This window comes from Pantherophis guttatus, chromosome 3 (assembly GCF_059756535.1).
Source record: "Pantherophis guttatus breed Tessera chromosome 3, ASM5975653v1, whole genome shotgun sequence".
NCBI classification, from domain to species: Eukaryota; Metazoa; Chordata; class Lepidosauria; order Squamata; family Colubridae; genus Pantherophis; species Pantherophis guttatus.
Window position 1 is genome coordinate 111,504,077 of NC_142065.1, and position 24,556 is coordinate 111,528,632.

Consider the following 24,556-nt stretch of genomic DNA (forward strand, 5'->3'; position numbering starts at 1 on the left):
GGAGGCTGCAGTGCTGAGGTTAAAACGTGTCCTCCCTGTGTACATGAGATTGAACATCAGGAAGGGGCCGGCGGAGTCGGGCGAGAAGGGCTCGAACGGAGAAGAGCGGCGACGGAGATCGGAGAATAGCTGAAAGACCACGGAGCTCGACAAGCCGGTGCAGAAAGCAAGAAGCTGAGGACGTTAAACTATTTGCGCAAGAAGAGGATCGGTGGATATAGGGAGAAAGGAAACTAAAAGAAGCCAGAATAACTCTTTTTTACCATTTGCCGGTGAAAGCAAAAAGGTGAACGAAGTCGGAGATTGGACTCTATCCAACTATGCCAGAGAACAGGAAGTGCAGCCATTGAAGAAGCCTGACAGAGCAAATTGAAAAGGACTGTCATAGAGACAATCTAGCCTCGAGGCTTACCATAGAGTTTTGACAGTTTTGACAGTGGCAAAGTAAACGTGGAAAGAAGAAAGGGTTGGAAGAGACCGGTGGCTGAGTGAGAAAGAATATCACCCCTTTGGAAAAATATTACTTGTCCCCAACTGAAATTTTGGATATTTTCTCCCTCTTTCTCTTTTTTCCCCTCCCCTTCTGAAATTCTGCTTTTAAATATTTTGACCCTCTGCATAAGAACATTGTTATTAATAAGAATAGTAAATTTTTATATTAATTAATTAATTAAGCTCTGACCTTTGCCTATAACATAAGATATATTTTTATAGAACTCATTAGATTTATACACATTTAATTGACTATTTAATTGTATCTAACTATATTTAATTGTATTTAACTATATTTATTTACATCTATTTGTACTGATACTATTCTCATATATTGACTTATTGACATATGGTTATATTAGAATTACATTACCCACATATATTAATTTATTGGTAAACAGTTATATAGGAATTTGAATTAGAAATCTTTTTAAGTAGTAAATTAGTCATAGGAACTTTAGTTATAGATAATAGATGTTCCTAGGAGCTATTGTGTTATTGTGATTTAAATTATTAGGATTTGAATTAATTATTAAAAAGTAGAGATAAATTCTTACTAATTACTATTTAATAGATCAATTAATTTTAAATCAAGTACAAACCATAAATCCAATTCATCTTTCTTACTTATAATATTGATTGGAAGTGATATAGATTGATAAACTGATATTGATTGACAAGGGTATTTAAGACATTGATCGGAAGTGATATAGATCGATAATTTGATATTGATTGATAAATAACTTTTCTCCATATTTTGGGAAAGTATAAAAGGAGGTGACAGCCAGTGTATGAAAATTTGGAGAAATATTGAGAAAATAATTAGAGAACAAAAACAATTTTGAAAGAAATGACGAGCATGTCATCAACGATCCTGAAAACAGGAAAAAAGACCCCCTCAAATCCCACTATATCCTTGACCTCCCCGGCTACCCAAAAGTCAACAGAAGGACTATCAAAAACAGACAAGGCCATAGCAACACCAACATTACTAACAGTGCAGTCAACATTGACATTAATCCAAGAAACAATGATGGCCATGCAGGAAAAAATGTCTACAAATCACACCGAACTAAAAACAGACATCCACCTACTGGACCAGAAGATGAATGAGATTCAAGTCTCAATTTCCAACAACGAACAAAGGATCCAGAAGGCGGAGCAAAAAATAGAACAAAATGAGAAGAAACTGGACTTGGTAGATCAGACGTTGACAATGCAAAACAAGGAATTAGAAGATTCGTTAATACAATTAGAAATGGACAGGGCGTCGTTCTACTTGCGCTTCCAAAATGTGGAAGAAGATAAAGAGGAGGATCTGGGAGAGAAGATGGCGGAACTAATCGCAGAAGTACTCCAACAAGATAAACGTGAGATCATTAGAGAACTGGACGACGTCTATAGAGTCCAAACAAATTACGCGAGGAGGAACAGGCTCCCCAGAGAAGTCCACATTAGGTTCGCAAGGAAAAAAGTAAAAGACATCCTATACAGTATGGCAAGGGACGGACAAATAACATATAGAGGAAAAGAAGTGATAATATTAAAACAGATCCCAAGAAGAGTGAGGGAGGTGAGAAAAGATTATAGATTTTTGGCTGTGCAATTGAACAAAAGAAATATATTATTTAGATGGCTCCTGCCAGAGGGGATGTTAATCACCTGGCAGGGGAGAAAAATAAAAATAGATAGCTTGAGCACAGCACAAGATTTTCTTGATCAGTTAAAGGGTGCTGAAGAAGAACAAGTAGCAAGGAGGAAATAGAGGCGACAAACTTAGAAGAGGAAGGAACCGCGGAGGAGAAGATCGAAGAAGGAGCTAAGGAAAAAAAAACAAGACCAGTAAGAGCCGTAAGACTAAACAAGAACTAAGACCGAGCAAGGAAAATAGGAATGAATGATTTGAAATTAATCTCAGTAAATGTTAACAGATTAAACGACAGTAAAAAGAGGAAATTAACACTTACAAAATTAGCAAAACACAATTTGGATATAATCTGTTTACAGGAGGTCCACATAAAAAAGGATGAGGGTAAATGTCTGGAGTATAAAAAATATGGTAAATTATTTACATCATTAGCAGAAAAAAGAAAGAGAGGGGTAGCAATTTATGTTAAAAAAGGAATTGACGCAGAATTGAAATATAATGATACAAAGGGAAGAACCCTCATGGTTGAAGTTACGAGAGAAAACACTAAAATGTTACTAGTGGGCATTTATGCCCCAAATAAAAAACAAGGAGAATATTTTCAAAAGCTTTGTGAACAACTAGGGAAAATGGAATATAACGAAATTTGCATGATAGGCGATTTCAATGGAATCGTAGACCCAGACAACGATCACAAAAGCAATAAAATGAACAAAAATAAAAGGATGACTTTACCAAAAGCCTTTTTCGACTTGGTGGAGGAGATGAACTTAATTGATATATGGCGAACTTTACACCCAAGCGAAAGACAATACACATTCTATTCCAATCCGCAACAGTCATGGTCGAGAATAGATATGGTCTGGGTTACCAGGACGTTGGGGTTAGAAATAGAGACGGTAGAAATCAGCCCAAACATATGGGCAGACCACAATCCCCTGGAAATAAAATGGAGAAACACAAAGAGAAAGAAACAACTGAGATGGAGGCTCAATGCAAAACTACTATGTGACAAAGAGTGTGTGGAAAAATTGAAAGGAGAATTAAAGACTTTCTTTATAGAAAATGAGAACCAAGGGACACCCCGTGAAATAATATGGGACACAATGAAGGCCTACCTAAGAGGGGTAATAATATCCTACTCTGCATATAAAAATAAATTAAAAAGGAAATCCCGGGAAGATCTTATTAAACATCTGGATGAAGCAGAAAAGAAACTCCAAAAAATACCTGGAGATACTGTAGCAAAAGAAAATTGGCTGGTGTGGAGACATAAATTAAACATCCTAGATCAAGAGGAGCTAGCTCAAAAAATAAAAAGAACAAAACAGTACCACTTCGAGAATGCCAACAAATCGGGCAGGTGGCTGGCCTATAAATTAAAAAAGGAAAATGAAAAAGGGACAATTCAGATACTAGAAGACGCTGAGGGAAATCTTTTAAACAAAGAAGAAGACAAATTGGAAAGGGCGAGAGAGTATTATGAATCCCTATACAAAGAAGAGGAGGCCTCGGAAGAAAAAATAGACCAATATCTGGCAAATGCGGCGCTCCCACAAATAACGGAGGAAGAAAAGGAGATGCTAAACGCTAAGATAACAATTGAAGAATTTAAAAAGGCTCTCTCCAAACTCAAAAACAACAAATCACCAGGCCCAGACGGATTCCCAGGAGAAATATACAAAAAATTTGAAGAAATCCTACAACCTAAATTAATGGAAATTTTCAATGAGGTTTTGATGGGCGCAAAAATTCCTGATTCGTGGAGGGAAGCACATGTTACACTCCTGCCGAAAGAGAGTGCCGACCAAAAAAAAATCCAAAATTACAGACCGATTTCGCTTTTAAACACTGATTACAAGCTATTCATGTGTATAATGGCAGAAAGAACCAAAAAAATATTAAATAATTGGATTCATAAAGATCAAAATGGTTTTCTCCCGGGGCGACAAATTAGGGATAATTTGAGAATCATATTAGATACTTTAGAATATTACGAAGAACACCCAGAAAAGCAGTTGGCCTTAGTTTTCTTGGATGCCCAAAAGGCATTCGACAATTTAAATTGGAACTTTATGACCAAGCAAATTAAAATAATGGGATTCGGGGAAAACTTTGAAAAGACGATAAAGACTATCTACGACAATCAGAGGGCGAGCATTCTAGTTAATGGAGATAGGACAAGAACATTTCAAATTAAGAAGGGAGTAAGGCAGGGCTGCCCCCTGTCACCACTATTATTCATTCTGGCTCTAGAAGTTCTGCTACGTAAGATTAGAAATAACAAAGAAATCAAAGGCCTAAAAATTAGAAAAGAGATCTATAAAACGCAAGCCTTTGCGGATGACGTGGCACTAATACTAGAAGACCCATTAACATCTGGACAAAAAGTATTAGAGGAATTGGGTAAATATGGCGAGGTGGCTGGCTTTAAATTGAACAAATCTAAAACTAAAATACTAACTAAGAATGTAACTGAGGCGCAGAAGAAAGAGATAGAAGGATCTTTGGGCCTACAGGTTGTCCCAAAAATAAAATACTTAGGAATTTGGCTAACCAAAAGGTGTTCATCTCTGAGAGAAGATAATTATACTCCACTAATTAATAAATTAAAACAAGATTTGGATAGATGGAAAAAGATTAAATTGTCACTTATAGGCAAAATCGCGGCAATCAAGATGAACATCCTCCCCAAGATCTTATTTTTATACCAAAACTTACCAGTGATTTTAGAGAAAATTTTTTTCCTAGAAGTAAATAAGATCACGAGGGATTTCGTTTGGGAGGGAAAAAAATCGAGGATTTCACTCAAAATCTTACAGGAAAAAAGGAACGTGGGAGGATTTGGACTCCCGAATTGGGAAATGTATTATAGAGCAGCAAAGCTGATATGGATAAGGGAATGGATCACTTTGGAGAATAAGAGAATCTTAATGTTAGAAGGCCATGATTTACAGAGAGGGTGGCATGCGTATTTATGGGACAAAGATAAGAAAAAGAAAACCTACTTCCACAGGCATAAAATCAGGGACTCCCTAATACAAACGTGGGCGGGGATTAGACAGAGATATTATACAAAAGTCCCAAATTGGCTCTCTACGGTAGAGGCATTGATTTATCCCAACAGGTGGGGAATGGAGAAACTGTGCAGATACAAAGACATCCTCGACGGAGGGGGAAACCTTAAATCAAATGATGTCCTGAGAGACCAAGACATAATTTTAGATTGGTGGACTTACATGCAAATAAAATCAAGATACCAGAAAGACAAGGATGAATTTGGTTTAGAATTAGGATACAACGGATTAGACAAAATTCTGATGGGACCAGGAAAAAAAGCGTTGGCCAAGCTGTATAATTACTTATTAGATGAGGATAGAGATGAGGACATAATCAGAAACCAATTGAGAGCGTGGGAGAGAAATATCGGACATAGTTTGAACTTCAACGAATGGGAAGAGGCGTGGAATAAAAATTATAAATTAACTAGAGCAGCCACGTACAAGGAAAATCATTACAAAATGCTTCATAGGTGGCACTTAGCACCTGCAAGATTAGCACAGATGTTCCCCAATGTACACCCAAGTTGTTGGAAATGCGGTCATGGTCAGGGCACCTTCTTTCATATGTGGTGGACATGCCCCGAAGCCAAAAGATACTGGAGCAAAATTCAGAGATGGTTGAAAGACATACTCAAAGAAGAAATTGATTTGAACCCAGAAATATTTCTCCTGGGAATGGTAAAGAAAGGGCATGGAAAGGAAAAGGTCCACCTCCTAATACACATAACTACAGCTGCCAGACTGGCGTACGCTCAATACTGGAAAAAGAAAGACCTACCACCAGATGACCTTATAATTAGCAAAATATTAGAGTGTGCAGAGATAAGTAAATTAACATACGAGATAAGTGATGATGAAAACTCAGATTACGATATGATATGGGGAAGATGGTACGAATGGATAAATGATAGAATCAAGGAAGGAGTTAAAGGTGCGGAAATTAATTAGAAATGTATAGTATAAATGACACCAGATATTTTTTCATGTATATATGTATAAACACTGCGAATCCGATGTCAAACAAAATTGCTATTATATTTTATTTGTCTTAAAAAAAAAATCAATAAAGTATATATATAAAAAAAAATTTTTTCTTTTAATCCAAATTTCATCCATATTTCTAGCAATACTTCTCTTACCTAATGTCTTTGGAAATATGTGTGGGCTTTATTCTTTCCCTCCCAAATAAAGGCATGCCAACCCCTCTGTAAATCGTCCCCCTCAATCATTAGAATTCTTCCATTTTTAAAATTTATCCATTCTTTGAGTCATGATATTACTGTAGCCTGATGGTAAAGTTCCCAGTCTGGGAGGCCAAAGCCACCCTTATTTCTAGAGTCTTGTAAGAGTTTTAATTTAATTTTGGGCTTTTTCCCCGACCATATAAACATACTAATAATTTTATTCAATTTTTCAAAAAAGCTTCTCCCCAATTTTATAGGTACTGTTTGAAATAAATATAAATTTTTTGGTAGGATATTCATCTTTATAGTAGCAATTCTTCCAATCAATGATTTTGCCCAACTCTCTAAATCTTTTTGAATTTGCTGCGGTAGTTTCAAATAATTATCTTCCTTTATTGAAGATATTCTCGCCATTATCCAAACACCCAGATACTTTACTTTTTTTACAATTTGAATTCCTAATTTCTCCTCAAATTTCTTATTTTGGCCTTTTGGAAGATTTTTGGTGAGTATCTTTGTTTTATTTTTGTTTATTTTTAAGCCCGCAACTATGCCAATTTTTTCTATCTCCTGTAGTAGGATTTCTCCCATCTCCAAGGGGTCCTCTATTATAAATACCATATCGTCCACAAAGGCCTGTGTTTTATATTCCTCTTTTTTAATTTTTAATTCTTTTATTTCTTTGTTTCCCCTTATCTGAGCCAATAGAACTTCTAATGAAAGAATGAATAAGAGCAGAGATAATGGACATCTTTGCCTAACCCCTTTATTTATATTGACTTTTTCCATTAGGTCTTCATTTATCATAATTCTTGCGGTTTGATTTGAATAAATTGCCCTAATCATTTCTATAAATTTTTTGCCAAATTTCATCCCAATTAATTGAATAGTTAGAAATTGCCAATTCAAGTTGTCGAATGCCTTCTGTGCATCCACCAATATTAATGCCAATTATCTTTCTGGGTGGGCCTCATAATACTCTAATATATTCATTATAATTCTTGTATTGTTTTTAATTTGTCATTTGGGTAAAAACCCATTTTGATCCAAATGAATAATTTTGTTTAATATTTTTTTAGTCTTTCTGCCATTATTGTCACCAGAATTTTATAGTTGGCATTTAACAGTGAGATTGGCCTATAATTTTGGATGTGTTGGTTATCTGTATTTTCTTTTGGGATTAAATTTACATATGCCTCCATCCATGAGTTTGGCATTTTAGCTCTCACCAATACTTCATTATATATTTCCAACATAATTCCTTCTAAAGATTCTTGAAATGTTTTATATAATTCCGCTGGAATTCCATCTGGCTTTATTATTTTTTTGCTTTTTGATTGCCTCTTTCAACTCTATTATAGTAATTTTATCATTCAACATTTCCCTATCTTCCTCTAATACATTTAGCAAATTTCTCTCCCATAAATATTTTATAATGTTTTCTTCTGCAATATTTTCTTGCCAATATAGTGTTTGAAACTATTTTTGAATAATGTTTTTTTTCTCATCAATCTTATAATGCAAATTTCCTTGTTCATCTTGTAAATGCTGTATCATTTTTTAGCTTTTTCTTTTTTCAATTTATGGGCTAACCATCTTCCCGGTTTATTTCACAATAATTTTGTTTTGCCAATTTTATATTCCGTATCATTGCCTCCTGTTGTAGTATATTAATTTTTCTAATTCTAATTTTCTGAATTTTTTCTAATTCTAATTTTCTATTTCTAATTTTTTTAGTTTCTCCAATAATGACGCTGCTTGTTCCCTTTTCTCTTTATTTCTCCTTGCCACATACACTATAGTAATCCCTCATATATGCTTTGGCAGTGTCCCATAAATTCTGTGGTGTTGTATATTCCTATTCTCCTTAAATAAATTTTCTAATTCCCTTTCCATTGTTTGTCTGTAAGGTTTTTCTTTTATAATTCTTTGATCTAAAGTCAATCTCCTTTTGGACTTCCGGTTTGCTGTTTGTCGCTGCCAGACGTTCCTTTGGGATCGTCAGCTTCCATCGCCTGTCAGAGCCGCCTTCACAACGGAATGGCGGCTCGAAAAAACTCCGTTTCCATGAGGAAACGGAGATAGAGCCGGCAGGGGTGGGTAGAACTCTCTGCGGAGTCCCAAAAGTTTTTCTTTTACTTTTGGGACGGAGCGGATGAGATGCCCCGCATCCCCAGCCGCCGCTCCGGGCTTTGGGAGACCTCTGCTGATGCAGAGCCAGGCGTCAAAAGCAAGCCTGCAAATTTAACAGACTACTCAAAGAAAATGTGAGCTGGACCTGTAATACTGAACCGCAAGTATTTTACTGATTTTTTTTTTAAAAAAATTACTTAAGAGAGAGGAGGAAAAGAAAGAGGGAAAAAAGCCTTTTAAAATGGCGTCGGCTGGAGGAGAGGCTGAAAGGGAAAGTCCTTCCGTTTTTTATTACTACAATGTAGCGGAATAAATACCACTGGCTACATTTGTAGACAAAACTTCGCTCCTGTGTCTTTTTCTCCTTTTTTTTCCCTTGGAGACCTGATATTGTTGTTGATTGGAAAGAAGTCTTTCTTGCTTTTTTTTTTAACAAAGCCTCCTGGGCGGAAACATGGCACTGAGACTCATAAAGTCAGATAAACAAGAAGGGGGGGGATTCCCCCACCAACAACTTAAAGGAACAAGTTTTAACTCTTCAGTCTCAGAAACCTGATTTTAATATAATAGAATTTTTTATAGAGGAGATTGAAAGAAGGGAGGAGATTGTGAATCAGCAACTTGAAAAATTTAAGCAGGAAATTAAAGAATTGGTGGAATCTAAGTTTCATTTTTTGGAGAAAAAACTCTCAAAAGTGGCTAACGGTTTTACAGAATTTATGATACAGTTGGACACAAATACTAATGTACTAGAGTCTAAAATGGAAGAAATTCAAGATAAATTGGACAATAGAATTCAAAAAATTGAAAATGATTTGACAAACACTCAGGATAATAGCTTAGAAGAAAAACCTAAAATGGATGCTGATCAAAAGTATGGTAATGCAGAAAATCTGCAACAGAAGATTGAAAAAGAGATTTTAATGGTACAATATAATTTCACAGAATATGCGATAAGATTAAGAGGTTTGCAGGAAAATAATAGAGAGGATTTAAGAAAAATATCTTCTGAATTTCTAGCTGGGATTCTAAAGGTTCAACCTGACGAAGTGTTTTGTAGGATTGACAGAGTTTATCGAATTAACTCCTGGATTGCCAAGCAAAGGCAATTGCCTAGAGATGTGGTGATTTATTTTACAGACAAAGAAATTAGGAATAATATCGTGCAAAATTCCTTCAATTCTAATTTGCAATTGTATGGAAAAAAGATTTGGATTTACAAGGAACTCCCACCTAAGATATTGATGGAAAGGAAGAAATTTGGTTTTCTGGTGATTGAGTTAAAAAAGAGAAATATTCCATTCAGGTGGGACGCCCCAGTTGGTATTATATTTAGATACCAAGGAGAAAGATATCAGCTAAATACTGTTGAAAGAGCGGAAGAATTTTATCAAAATAGGTTGAAAATGAACTTAACATCTTCAGGTATAATACAGGATAAGCAGAAGGAGCCGGAAATAAAGGTAAAATATCGAATTACAGAGACTGTACCAGATGAATTGCCTTTGGATTTATTGGATACCCCAGCTGGACTATCTACAAATTTGAGAGAAGTGGCATCTAACCTTAATGTGATGACTTATCAAGGCAAGGATAAGCATGGAAACCAATTAGGGGATATACAAGGGATAAAAAAGAAACATGAGATACAAAAACAAAATCAGCAAGACCAATCTACAAAGCAGAATAAAAACCGACCAGATGATACACAATTTGTAGAAAGGAAACCAGGATGGAAACCAAACCCACAAAAAGAAAAGAAAAAAAAAAAGAAATAGGTGGCATAAAAATAGAAATTTCTAAATCAGGCAACAGTGAAGCCAGTGACTTTAAAATATGAATGATTACATGTAAACATGGAAGAGGCGACGTATTGGTTAATATCATCCTGAGGATTGTGGCAGATCTCTGCATGGCCGTAATTTGGGGATGTGAAACGAGCCTTAACCTGATGGATTTGAATTATCCACTTTGGAATTTCTTTTTGTGTTGATAAACATATTATATTATCTTGAATCACAAGGCAAGAGAATTATGCTGGGGCATGCAGAAGATCGGGTTGTTACCCACTACGATGATGGGAATTAATAATCCTGATGAAACCCATAATTATTACTATATGGAATATAATTATAATGTCACTCGGGTGGTTGTTTTTTACTTTTATACATATAAGAAGATATTTACTACTGATGGGGGCAGATATGATTGAAGATCCTGAATAAACTGTTGCACCAGCAAGCTATGTTACCCGATTATGGATGTTGGTTCTACCAATCCAGTGGAAAGACCTCAAAGAAGATACTATATGGATTATAAATTTAAAGTCATTGTCTTTTCTTTTTTTTTTATTTAGATATAATGGAAAATATAGACATATATTTTTAAGTAGTGTGGGCAGTGAATCAAAGATATTAAGAAATGTTGTGTATGGTAATTTTGCATGATAGTGGGTGAATAAGCTAGTTAGTAGATTGATTAGTCTAAGAAAAGGGATTTTTAAGTGATATATTTAGGGGAGTGGAGGAAATGGATAGAGTGGAATAAATGTTAAACTAGATTTTATGGGGACGGCCGCTTTGAAATGTTATAGTAATATATATAGAAGATTAAATGTTAAAGTAGGACTTATCGTATAGTTAAGTGGAGAAGTTATTCTATAATGTTATAGTATAATGTCTTTTTTTTTTCCTTTCTTTTCTCTTTTCAGAAATGTATGGATAAAGGGGGATGTTATAATATTAATAATATTTTTAGTAAGTAAAGGTCAATATTTAGAGGAGGGAGTAAGTAATCTGTTATGAATTAGGTTTTTTTTTTTGTTATGAAGAAGTCACAGGGGGGGATGGGTGGGGAGGGGGGGTTAGGGAGGGGGAGGGTGAGGGGGGGAAAAAAAGGGGGAAAAATTTATAAAGTCAATCTCCTTTTTTCCCTACCTTTCCATTTTAATATCAAGGGACTATGGTCTGCCCAAGTGTTTGGCATTATATCCATGTCTTCTAAGTTGTTTATCAATTCTGGATTCCTCCAGACCATATCTATGCGCGACTAGGAATTGTGTGGGTGGGAGAAAAAAGTGTATTGTTTTTTCTCTGGGTTCTGTTGTCTCCATGCATCTCTTAAATTAAACTCTTTTACCATCTTGAAAAACGTATTTGGTAATTTCCGTCTTTTATGTCTTTTATGTTTATGCATGTGCAAACTAGGAGATTGAGGGGTTTTCTATTGAAATTTTTAGTCAAATTTTTAAGGGGTCCCAGGGAGGGGGAGGGTCAGATTGGAATTCGGGTTGTGGGTATGGGGGATAACCCACAAGGGGGAGGGTCGGGTCTGGCAGTGTGGGGGGTGGGGGACCCGGGTCGAGGGGGGGGGTTAGAGCTTGTCCGGATGGTTTTTTGAACATCAGTACTGTAGGTGGGAGGGGTAGATATGGCGGGAGCAGGGGGCCATATCGTGTTAGGGGAGTGCGCACTCGCTGTCTACGAGCGGTGGCGTGCTCCGGCCCCCAAGGCTCTACTCGCTCCTCAGGTTGCATAGACCCTCAGGACCCAGGACTTCGGCTGATGCTGTGCAATGCCAGGTCCGTAGTAAATAAAGCCCCCCTCATCTGTGATCTTGTTCAGGAGGGGGGTGCGGACCTGGCAGGTATTACGGAAACCTGGTTGGGCCAGGAGGGGGGGAGTTCCCCTCGTTGAAATGTGCCCGCCAGGTTTCCAAGCATTCCATCAGCCGAGGTCACAGGGGAGGGGCGGGGGGGTAGCGGTTATCATTAAAGAAGGTCTGAGACCGAGGGAGGCCACTGTTCCTCAGACGGCCGGCTGTGAATCCCTTTTTGTGAAATGGGGTCATGGGGTTCAGATGGGTTTGCTGATCACGTACCTGGCTCCCTGCCACGTGGCAACAGCCCTGCCCAAGCTACTCAATGTCATCGCCGCGGTGGCGGTTGATACCCCTAGGCTTATGGTCATGGGGGATTTCAACCTGCCGTCTGTGGGTGAGATGTCGGAGATGGCTCGGGAGTTCATGGCTTCCATGACAGCTATGGACCTGACCCAGTTAATTCATGGCCCTACCCACACAGGGGGAAACACGCTGGATCTGGTTTTTTGTCTCTGGACAGTGGTTGAGGGATCTTGAGATAGGGGATATAGTTACTGAACCCTTGTCATGGTCAGATCACTCTCTCCTTCGTCTCGACTTTCGAACCGTTGCACCCCGCCGCAGGGAGGCAGAGCCGGTAAGATGGTTCCGCCCCAGGCGCCTGATGGAACCTGACAGATTCCAGACGGAGCTTGGGCCATTTCCTGAGGTTCTGGCACACGCCTCGACTGGAGACCTGGTGGCCGCCTGGGAGAGGGCGGCTGCTGGAGCTCTGGATCGGGTCGTGCCTTTGCGGCCTCTGACCCAGCGCCGATCTCAATTGGCTCCTTGGTTTACCGAGGAGTTGAGGGAGTTGAAGCGCCGGAAAAGATGCCTAGAGAGTAGTTGGAGGGCCAGTCTTTCTGAATCTGACCGGACACTAGTAAGATCCCACATTAGGAATTACTTAGTGGCAATAAAAGCAGCGAAATGTAGCTATTTTGCTGCTCTTATTGCATCATCAGATAATCGCCCGGCCGCCCTCTTTAGGGTGACCCGCTCCCTGCTCCATCAGGAAGCGCTGGAGGACCCCTTGGAGGGTAGAGCCGAGGATTTTGTTCAGTATCTGTATGACAAAATTACTCAGATTCGGGAAGATTTGGACTCCGACTGGGTAGTCTCAGGGGGAGAGACAGGGGCAGGTCTTGAGAATGTTATCTGGGATGAGTTTGATCCTGTGACCCCTGAGGACATGGACAGGATTCTGGGTAGACTGAACGCGACCACTTGTTTATTGGACCCGTGTCCTTCCTGGTTAGTACTGGCTTCCCGGGAAGTGACACGAGGCTGGCTCCAGGGGATTATAAACGCTTCGCTGGGTGAGGGTGACTTTCCCGCCGCCTTGAAAGAGGCGGTGGTGAGGCCTCTCCTCAAGAAGCCTTCCCTGGACCCGGCAATGTTGGTAAATTATCGTCCGGTCTCCAACCTTCGCTTTGTGGCGAAGGTTGTTGAGAGTGTGGTCGCGCAACAGCTCCCCCAGCACCTGGATGAAACGACGCATCTGGATCCATTCCAGTCAGGCTTCAGGCCCGGGTACAACACGGAAACGGCATTGGTCGCATTGGTTGATGATCTCTGGAGGGCTCGGGACAGGGAGTGCTCCTCTGTCCTGGTCCTGTTAGATCTCTCAGCGGCTTTTGATACCATCGACCATGGTATCATGCTGCACCAGTTGGAAGAGTTAGGGGTGGGAGGCACTGTGTTGTGGTGGTTCTCCTCCTTTCTCTCTGACCTGTCGCAGTCTGTGTTGACAGGGGGACAGAGGTCGACCCCAAGGCCCCTCATATGCGGGGTGCCGCAAGGGTCGGTCCTCTCGCCTCTCCTGTTCAACATTTATGTGAAGCCGCTGGGCGAGATCATCTGTGGTTTCGGGGTGGAGTATCATCAGTATGCTGACGACACCCAGCTGTACATCTCCACCCCGGATCACCCCACCGATGCCCTTGAAGTGATGTCCCGGTGCCTGGAGGCCGTACGGATCTGGATGGGGAGGAACAGGCTCAGGCTCAACCCATCCAAGACCGAGTGGCTGTGGTTTCCGACGTCCCGATATAGTCAGTTGACGCCATCACTGACTATTGGGGGCGAATCATTGGCCCCCACAGAGAGGGCTCGCAACTTGGGCGTCCTCCTGGATTCACGGCTGTCTTTAGAAGAGCACTTGACAGCCGTGACCGGGAGGATTTTTCATCAGGTTCGCCTGATTCGCCAGTTGCGTCCCTTTCTGGATCGGGACTCGTTACGCACGGTCACTCATGCTCTTGTCACCTCCCGCCTGGACTATTGCAACGCTCTCTACATGGGGCTCCCCTTGAGGAGCACCCGGAGGCTCCAACTGGCGCAGAGCACGGCCGCGCGGGTGGTAATGGGAGCGACATGGCGTTCCCATGTAACACACCTCCTGCGCGAGCTGCACTGGCTCCCGGTGGTCTTCCGGGTGCGCTTCAAGGTTTTGGTTACCACCTTTAAAGCGCTCCATGGCTTAGGACCTGGGTACTTGCGGGACTGCCTACTACCACCAATAGCCTCCCACCGGCTGGTACGCTCCCATAGAGAGGGGCTCCTCCGGGTGCCGTCAGCCAAACAATGCTGACTGGCGGCCCCCAGGGGGAGAGCCTTCTCTGTGGGGGCACCTACTATCTGGAATGAGCTCCCCCCAGAGATACGGAGGATCCCGGATCTGCGCACCTTCCGCCACACTTTAAAGACCTTACTATTTCACCAGGCGGGCCTGGCCTAATTTTCTCCCTCTTTTATAAAAGATTTTTAATTTTTAAATAACTTTTAGTATTTTATACTCAATTTTAAATTGGTTTTAAAAGTTTGGGGGTTTAAATTTGTCGGGGCCAAAATTATTTAATTTGATTTTATTCTACTTTTAAATTTTGTATGTATGTGTTTTATTGTTTGGCTGTGCACCGCCCTGAGTCCTTTGGGAGTAGGGTGGTATAGAAATCAAATAAAATAAAATAAATAAAAATAAATGTCTATTTTTCTTCATAGTCCTGTAATCCAATTTATTGTCTGTCACTCCATTAAAATCCCCTATTATGCAAATAATTTCACCCTCTAATTTGGTTATTTTCCTATGTAATTTGTTATAAAATTTTTCTTGTTTTGTGTTTGGTGCGTAAATTATTACTAGAAGAATTTTCTTGTAATTTGTGTTTATTTCTGTTATTAAGATTCTTCCATCTTTATCACTAAATATTTTCCTAGAATTTAGCCAATCTTTTATATATACAGCAATCCCTCTTTTTTAATTTTGTGCCAGTGCCAAATGTAGTTCCCCTAATTTAGGGCATTTTATGAGATCATTGTGCTTTTCTCTAATATGTACCTCCTGGAGGCAAATTATATCCATCTTTTCTTTTTGTAATCTTGACAATATTTGTTTACGTTTAATCAATGAGTTGATGCCATTTATGTTTACTGATAGCATCTTTATTTCATTCTCCATCTTGTTATTTATCTATTGGTCTTAGTCCTCTCCTTGCTCTGCTCTGGGTCTGTGCTCTAGTTCTGTCTCCTTCTCTCACCTGACGGTCTGCTTCCTTCTGATCTCTTGTGTCTTGTTCTGTAATTTTTTTCTCTGATACCTGATCTTCCTGACTTTTACTTTCTCCTTCCTCCCTACTATCCTGTTCATCTTCCCCGCTTATGTAATGATCATAAAATTCTTGAGCCTTTTTCAAGGTGTCAATCCAGAATTTCTTCTCCTGCCATGTTATTAACATCCCCTCTGGGATGAGCCATCGGAACATCACTCTATATTTTAACAGCTGTGTGGAGAGGAAGTGATAGCTTCGTCTTTGCTCCCTTATTCTTTTCAGAATCTGTTTCAGCACTATGATCTCTTTTCCATTATAGATCAGGGGATCTTCTCTTGTTTTACTATATATTTCATCTCTTGTTTTTTACCCTCACAAATTTAATGTGGACTTCTGGTAGTTTATTCCTCCGTGCATAATTCTTGTGAATCCTGTATGCTTCGTCAATTTCGCTTTCCAACTTTTGTTTGCTTTTTTGCAGGGGATCCCCTTATAGTTCAGCCATTAGTTTAGTTTACTTTTCAAGATGTTTTGAAAGTTGGAGGTAAAACATTGATTTTTTTTCCATTTCCAGATTTATTATAGCTTCTTCTAGTTCCTTATGTTCTACTACCATTTTATTTGTTGCTATGTCTAATTTTTTTTCTATATGTTCCATTTTAACCTCTACCAACTATCTTTTGTTCGTTTTTGGTTATCATCTCCTGCATTGTACCAATTTTTTCATCTAGCTTCCTTATCTTCCCCTTTACTTCTCCCATATTGTTCTTAATAACTTTGTGGTTGTTTGTCATAACCTCCTGCATTTTTAACATTGTTTCCTGTATTGCTAGTAAGGTTGATTGCATTCTTTGTAAATTAATGGTAGAACCAGATTTTTCACCTCCCAGCACAGCTTCCGCAGATTTTGATCCTAAGGAGGAGGCTGTTATTGAAGTTATTCCCCCCACCCATTTTAGTAACTGTGGTGTTGTGCTTGTCATTTTGATATTTTTAAAAGTTTTTCCACAGTACCATATAATCAACCGTGTTTTTCTATTCCTCTCTTTCAATCTCTATCCTTCCTTAATTACTCTAAATTCTTTCCATACAATTCTTCCCACTAATCTCTTGATATAATCCTTAATTGATTCAATACCAATTTCTAACAGTTAATTAATTGATAATTATTATTTAGTTGCTAGTTATTAATAAGTAAATATATAAATAGATAATAATAAATAATTCTTAAATATACTCCTTTCCTATAATTCAATTACAATTATCAACCTTAAATATATTTCTGTATATATTACTACCATATTATATAAGTTTTCTCAGGTTTTCGCGGGTGTTTGTATGTAGGTCTTTGGTTATTCGGGTCTTCTCCCACGTAAAATTGGAAGTGTCTTGGCGACGTTTCGACGAAGTCTCATTCGTCATCTTCAGGCTGGTGTTCTCGGCTTCGTGCTTCCAGGAGCAATGTGAGATCTCAGCTGTCTCTTCCTTTTAACTGCTAGTGGGGGTGTGAGCTGATTGGGTGGGGACTTGGCTGTGTTCTGATTGGGTGGAGGTGTGTTCTGATTGGTTAGGGGCTTGGTTGTGCTCTGATTGGCTGGGGGTGTGTTCTGTTTGGGTGGGGGCTTGGTTGTGCTCAGCTTAGTCTGAGTTGCAGGGGGATTTGAGCTGGTGAGCTGCGTTGTTGTTGTTTGGCTTCGTGTTTGTGGCCATGCGAGCTCTTCATGGTGGGTGTCAGTCTGCTTCATGTATGGATTGGAGGGGTTTAAAGTGGCTAATGATGCAGCTGCGGTCTGGCTTCTGGTCCTTGGTCGTGGCTCATTATCAGTGTGGGTTTGAGTCTGCTTTCTGCGTGGATGTGTGGTGGTGACATCCTGTGTGGCTCTCGTGAGTGTGGGTCTGGTGTCATTTGTCGTGTTAGGGACTCGTTTGTCAATAAGGGCAGGTTTCCAAATGGCTGGTAGGCGGGAGGTATCGTCTCGTTTGTTCATGCTGTGTGGGCGTTTTTCTATCTCGATGGCTTCTCTGATTATTCTGTTGTTAAAGTGTTCAGTTTTGGCGATAGTTCTGGTCTTTTTAAAGTCAATATCATGTCCTGTGGCTTTAAGGTGTTGGACCAGGGAAGAAGTTGGTTCCTCTTTTCTGACTGAGTTCTTGTGTTCTTCTATGCGTGCACTTATTCGTCTGTTGGTTTGTCCGATGTATGTAGTGGGGCAGGCGGTGCATGGGATTTCATATACTCCACGCAGAAAGCAGACTCAAACCCACACTGATAATGAGCCACGACCAAGGACCAGAAGCCAGACCGCAGCTGCATCATTAGCCACTTTAAACCCCTCCAATCCATACATGAAGCAGACTGACAGCTCAAATCCCCCTGCAACTCAGACTAAGCTGAGCACAACCAAGCCCCCACCCAAACAGAACACACCCCCAGCCAATCAGAGCACAACCAAGCCCCTAACCAATCAGAACACACCTCCACCCAATCAGAACACAGCCAAGTCCCCACCCAATCAGCTCACACCCCCACTAGCAGTTAAAAGGAAGAGACAGCTGAGATCTCACATTGCTCCTGGAAGCACGAAGCCGAGAACACCAGCCTGAAGATGACGAATGAGACTTCGTCGAAACGTCGCCAAGACACTTCCAATTTTACGTGGGAGAAGACCCGAATAACCAAAGACCTACATACAAACACCCGCGAAAACCTGAGAAAACAAATATCGCACCTCTACGGGGAGGAAATCCACCATCTGACCAGGACCTATGAAAAACTCGAAGTCCAAAGAGCTTCCATTTTATGTGACCTTGCATTCCTACGCAACTGTCGAGATCAAAATTTAATCCCCACAGGCTTCCAACTGAAATTCCACTCCAACTCTGCAGCCACCAAACGCATTCTGAAAAGAACAGAACTAGCCCTAATCAGAAATGAACTCCACAGAAAAAGATTCCTCCTAGACCGAATCAACAAGGATCTCCTCACACTTCACCTCAAACTCAGCAACAAGATCCACCCCGCACTTTGGGACAAATCCAAACAACTTGCCATCTGGAGAGCCGAAACACAGACCACCCTCAAGACAGACACACACACCAACAAACTCCAAAGACTACAAGAACGCCAGAAACAATCCCCTCCACCCTCACAGCCACACATGAAGCAAACAGTGCATAACATCTCAGATAGGATCCTCACCAAAGCCGAAACCAATGTCCTTTCCAAAGGATTCAACTTTGCAGTCGCTCCCAAAAGCATCCCCACTGAAACCATTATATGCGGAGTTGAAACCAGCCTGACCCAAATCAACCCCGATGACGCAAACAGAATCAGACTCGAAATCACCAACATCCTCTGCACCAGCAAGCCACCCAAAAGTAATTTACCCAAAGAGGAACAGACAGCACTACTTAACCTGAAAGAAGACACCAGCATAATAATCCTACCAGCAGACAAGGGCAATGCCACGGTGGTTATGAACACATCTGACTACCAAACCAAATTAACCAACCTACTCCAAGACTCCATATACAAACCCCTAAACACAGACCCCACCACCTACCTGGAAAAAACCACCAGATCCAAAATAAAAGCCTCCCCCATCAGCGAAGAGATTCAGCAAAGAATCATTCCCAGAGAGAAATCATCCAGATGCCCTAAGCTTTATGGTCTCCCCAAGATACACAAAGAAGGAACCCCACTTAGACCCATAGTCAGCTCCATAGGCTCACCTCTAAAAAACCTAGCCAAATTTCTCGCCAAACAACTACAACCCTATGCAGAATCCATCACTTCATACGTAAAAAACTCATTCCAGTTCATAGACATCATAAAGCAACAAAACTTACAGCCCAGTGACCTACTCGTGAGCTTCGATGTCATATCCCTCTTCACCCAAGTACCAATCAAAGAAGCCTTGACAGTTATCCAAAACAAAACATCTTAGATCTGACCAACCACTGCCTATCCAACACATACTTCATCTATAATGGACAGAAATACAAACAAACAGAAGGAGCACCCATGGGATCACCCCTCTCACCTGTCATTGCCAACCTCTATATGGAATACTTTGAAACCCAAGCTCTAGAAAAATCTGATCATAAACCCAAACTCTGGCTCAGATATGTGGACGACACCTTCATAATCTGGCCTCATGGGAAAGAAAAACTGGACAACTTCCTCACACACCTCAACAGCCTACACCCCAAAATACAGTTCACCATGGAAACAGAAGCGAACAACCAACTTCCCTTCCTGGATGTCTTAGTCTACAGAAAATCCAATGGCTCCCTAGGACACACTATCTACCAGAAGAAAACACACACAAACCGCTATCTGCACGCACTCTCACACCACCACCCTGCCCAGATCAACTCTGTAGCCAAGACACTCATTTCCAGAACAAAACGCTTAGCTGACGAACAACACCTAAAAACCGAACTACACACTCTTACTAACGTACTAACATCCAATGGATTCCAAAGAAATAAGATCACCAACCTAATCCAAAAAGAAACCCCCACTAAAATCCAAGACAGAGAACAAGAAAACGGCAAAGCCCTCCTCCCATACATAAAAGGCACCACAGACAGAATAAGCAAAATCCTCCACAAACATAACATCAAGACAGCATTCTGCACAAACCGAAAAATATCCACCATCCTAAGGAACCCCAAAGACAAAATTGAGTTAGAAAATCAAGGAGTATATGAAATCCCATGCACCGCCTGCCCCACTACATACATCGGACAAACCAACAGACGAATAAGTGCACGCATAGAAGAACACAAGAACTCAGTCAGAAAAGAGGAACCAACTTCTTCCCTGGTCCAACACCTTAAAGCCACAGGACATGATATTGACTTTAAAAAGACCAGAACTATCGCCAAAACTGAACACTTTAACAACAGAATAATCAGAGAAGCCATCGAGATAGAAAAACGCCCACACAGCATGAACAAATGAGACGATACCTCCCGCCTACCAGCCATTTGGAAACCCGCCCTTATTGACAAACGAGTCCCTAACACGACAAATGACACCAGACCCACACTCACGAGAGCCACACAGGATGTCACCACCACACATCCACGCAGAAAGCAGACTCAAACCCACACTGATAATGAGCCACGACCAAGGACCAGAAGCCAGACCGCAGCTGCATCATTAGCCACTTTAAACCCCTCCAATCTATACATGAAGCAGACTGACACCCACCATGAAGAGCTCGCATGGCCACAAACACGAAGCCAAACAACAACAACGCAGCTCACCAGCTCAAATCCCCCTGCAACTCAGACTAAGCTGAGCACAACCAAGCCCCCACCCAAACAAAACACACCCCCAGCCAATCAGAGCACAACCAAGCCCCTAACCAATCAGAACACACCTCCACCCAATCAGAACACAGCCAAGTCCCCACCCAATCAGCTCACACCCCCACTAGCAGTTAAAAGGAAGAGACAGCTGAGATCTCACATTGCTCCTGGAAGCACGAAGCCGAGAACACCAGCCTGAAGATGACGAATGAGACTTCGTCGAAACGTCGCCGGAGCTGTCACTTATCTATATTTGTTGCTGCTGACGTATGCTGGCTAGCCTGCAACTCTGTGTTCTGATTGGAGGACAACAGTTTTTCTTCCTGCTTCCTCCTCCTAGCTACTTGGCTTCGTGTTACAGGCCCAGCTTTCTCAGATTCCCTATTATTATCTGTCTGCTGTAGAGGGGAAAGGATTCTGATAGGCATCACAGCACCCTTGATTGTTAGTTGAGATCTCAGCCTATCTTCTGGCTCGATCCTCTCTCTCTCCCTATTGCTAGTCACCCTCTGCAAAGAAGGAAGAATTCTGGCAGGCCTTACAACACCACTGGTTGCTTGTTGGAATCTCTGCCTCTCTTCTGATGCTAACACTCAAGTTTCTCTCAGTGCAGGTCCCCAAATACTTGATAACCTAGAGGCGTCGTCTCGTCTGTTCATATTCTGCGGCCTCTTTTTAATTTCGATGGCCTCCCTGATTATTCTTTTGTTGAGATGTTCCTCTTTCGCCACTGTTCTGGTTTTATTAAAATCAATATTGTGTCCCGTGGCTTTCATGTGTTGTACCAAAGAAGAAGTTTGCTCTTCTTTTCTCACTGCATTTTTATGTTCTTCTAAACGCACACTTATTCGTCTATTTGTCTGTCCAATAAAAGTTGCAGGAGTGCGCGCTCGCTGTCTTCAAGCGGTGGCACGCTCCGGCCCCCAATGCTCTTCTCGTTCCCCAGGTGGCACAGACCCTCAGGCCCTGGGCCTTCGGCTGATGCTATGCAATGCCAGGTCCATGGTAAATAAAGCCCCCCTCATTTGTGATCTTGTTCAGGAGGGGGGAGCGGACCTGGTGGGTATTACGGAGACCTGGTTGGGCCAGGAGGGTGGAGTCCCTCTCATAGAGATGTGCCCACCCGGTTTCCGGGCATTTCATCAGCCAAGGTCACAGGGAAGGGGCGGGGGGGTGGCAGTTATCATTAAAGAGGGTCTTAGTCCGAGGGAGGCCACTGTTCCTCAGACGGCCGGATGTGAGTCCCTCCTTGTGAAGTGGGGTCATGGGGTACAGATGGGCCTGCTGGTTACGTACCTGGCTCCCTGCCACGTGGCAGCGGCCTTGCCTGAACTACTCAATGTTATAGCCGCGGTGGCGATTGATACCCCTAGACTTATGGTCATGGGGGACTTCAACCTGCCATCCGTCGGTGAGGCGTCTGAGGTGGCTCAGGAGTTCATGGCTTCCATGACGGCCATGGACCTGACCCAGTTAGTTCATGGCCCTACTCACACGGGGGGAAACACGCTGGACCTGGTTTTTGTCTCTGGTCAGTGGCTGAGTGGTCTCGAGATAGGGGATATAGCGATCGAGCCCTTGTCATGGTCAGATCACTCCCTCCTTCGCTTTGACCTTCGAACCGCCACACCCCGCCGCAGGGAGGCGGAACCGATGAGGTGGTTCCGCCCCAGGCGCCTGATGGACCCGGATAGGTTCCAGACGGAGCTTGGGCCATTTCCTGAGGCTCTGGCACACGGCTCGACTGAAGACCTAGTGGCTGTCTGGGATAGGGCGGCCGCTGGAGCTTTGGACCGGGTCGTGCCTTTGCGGCCTCTGACCCGGCGTCGATCTCACCTGGCTCCCTGGTTCACCGAGGAGCTGAGGGAGATGAAACGCCGGAAAAGATGCCTGGAGAGCAGTTGGAGGGCCAGCCGTTCTGAATCTGACCGAACACTGGTAAGGTCTCATATTAAGACCTACCTGGTGGCAATAAAAGCGGCAAAGTGTAACTATTTTTCCGCTCTTATTGCGTCATCAGATAATCGCCCGGCCGCCCTGTTTAGGGTGACCCGCTCCCTGCTCCACCAGGAAGCGTGGAAGGACCCCTTGGAGGGTAGAGCCGAGGACTTTGTACAATATTTGTATGACAAAATCGCTCAGATTCGGGAAAATTTGGACTCTGACTGGGTAGATTTGGGAGGGAGGATGGAGGCAAGTCTTGAGAATATTATCTGGGAAGAGTTTGATTCTGTGACTCTGGAAAACGTGGACAAGATACTGGGCAGACTAAGCGCGGCCACATGTTTATTGGACCCGTGTCCCTCCTGGCTGGTGCTGGCCTCTCGGGAGGTTACACGAGGCTGGCTCCAGGGGATTATAAATGCTTCCTTGAGAGAGGGTGTCTTCCCTGCTGCCTTGAAGGAGGCGGTGGTGAGGCCTCTCCTCAAGAAGCCTTCTCTGGACCCAGCAGTGTTGGCTAATTACCGTCCAGTCTCCAACCTTCGCTTCATTGCGAAGGTTGTTGAGAGTGTGGTAGCGCGACAGCTTCCTCAGTACTTGGATGAATCGGCTTATCTAGATCCGTTCCAGTCGGGCTTCAGGCCTGGATACAGCACGGAAACGGCATTGGTCACATTGGTAGATGATCTCTGGAGGGCCCGGGACAGGGGTTGCTCCTCTATCCTGGTCCTATTAGACATCTCAGCAGCTTTTGATACCATCGACCATGGTATCATGCTGCACCGGTTGGAAGAGTTAGGGGTGGGAGGCACCGTGTTGCGGTGGTTCTCCTCCTTTCTATCTGATCGGTCGCAGTCTGTGTTGACAGGGGGGCAGAGGTCGACCCCGAGGCCCCTTGTATGTGGGGTGCCACAGGGGTCGGTTCTCTCACCCCTTCTGTTCAACATTTATGTGAAGCCGCTGGGTGAGATCATCCGTGGTTTTGGGGTGAAGTATCATCAGTATGCTGATGATACTCAGCTATACATCTCCACCCCAGACCACCCCAATGATGCCCTTAAAGTGATGTCCCAGTGCCTGGAGGCTGTACGGATCTGGATGGGGAGGAACAGACTCAGGCTCAACCCATCCAAGACCGAGTGGCTGTGGTTTCCGACGTCCCGATATAGTCAATTGGTGCCATCACTGACTATTGGGGATGAGTCATTGCCCCCCACGGAGAGGGTTCGCAACTTAGGCGTCCTCTTGGACTCACGGCTGTCTTTAGAAGAACACTTGACAGCTGTGGCCGGGAGGTCTTTTTATCAGGTTCGCCTGATTCGCCAGTTGCGTCCCTTTCTGGATCGGGACTCGTTAAAAACGGTCACTCATGCCCTCGTCACTTCACGCCTGGACTACTGTAATGCTCTCTACATGGGGCTCCCCTTGAAGAGCACCCGGAGGCTCCAGCTGGTCCAGAATGCGGCCGCGCGGGTAGTTATGGGAGCAGCATGGCGCTCCCATGTGGCTCCCCTCCTGCGCGAGCTGCACTGGCTCCCTGTGGTCTTCCGGGTGCGCTTCAAGGTCTTAGTTACCACCTTTAGA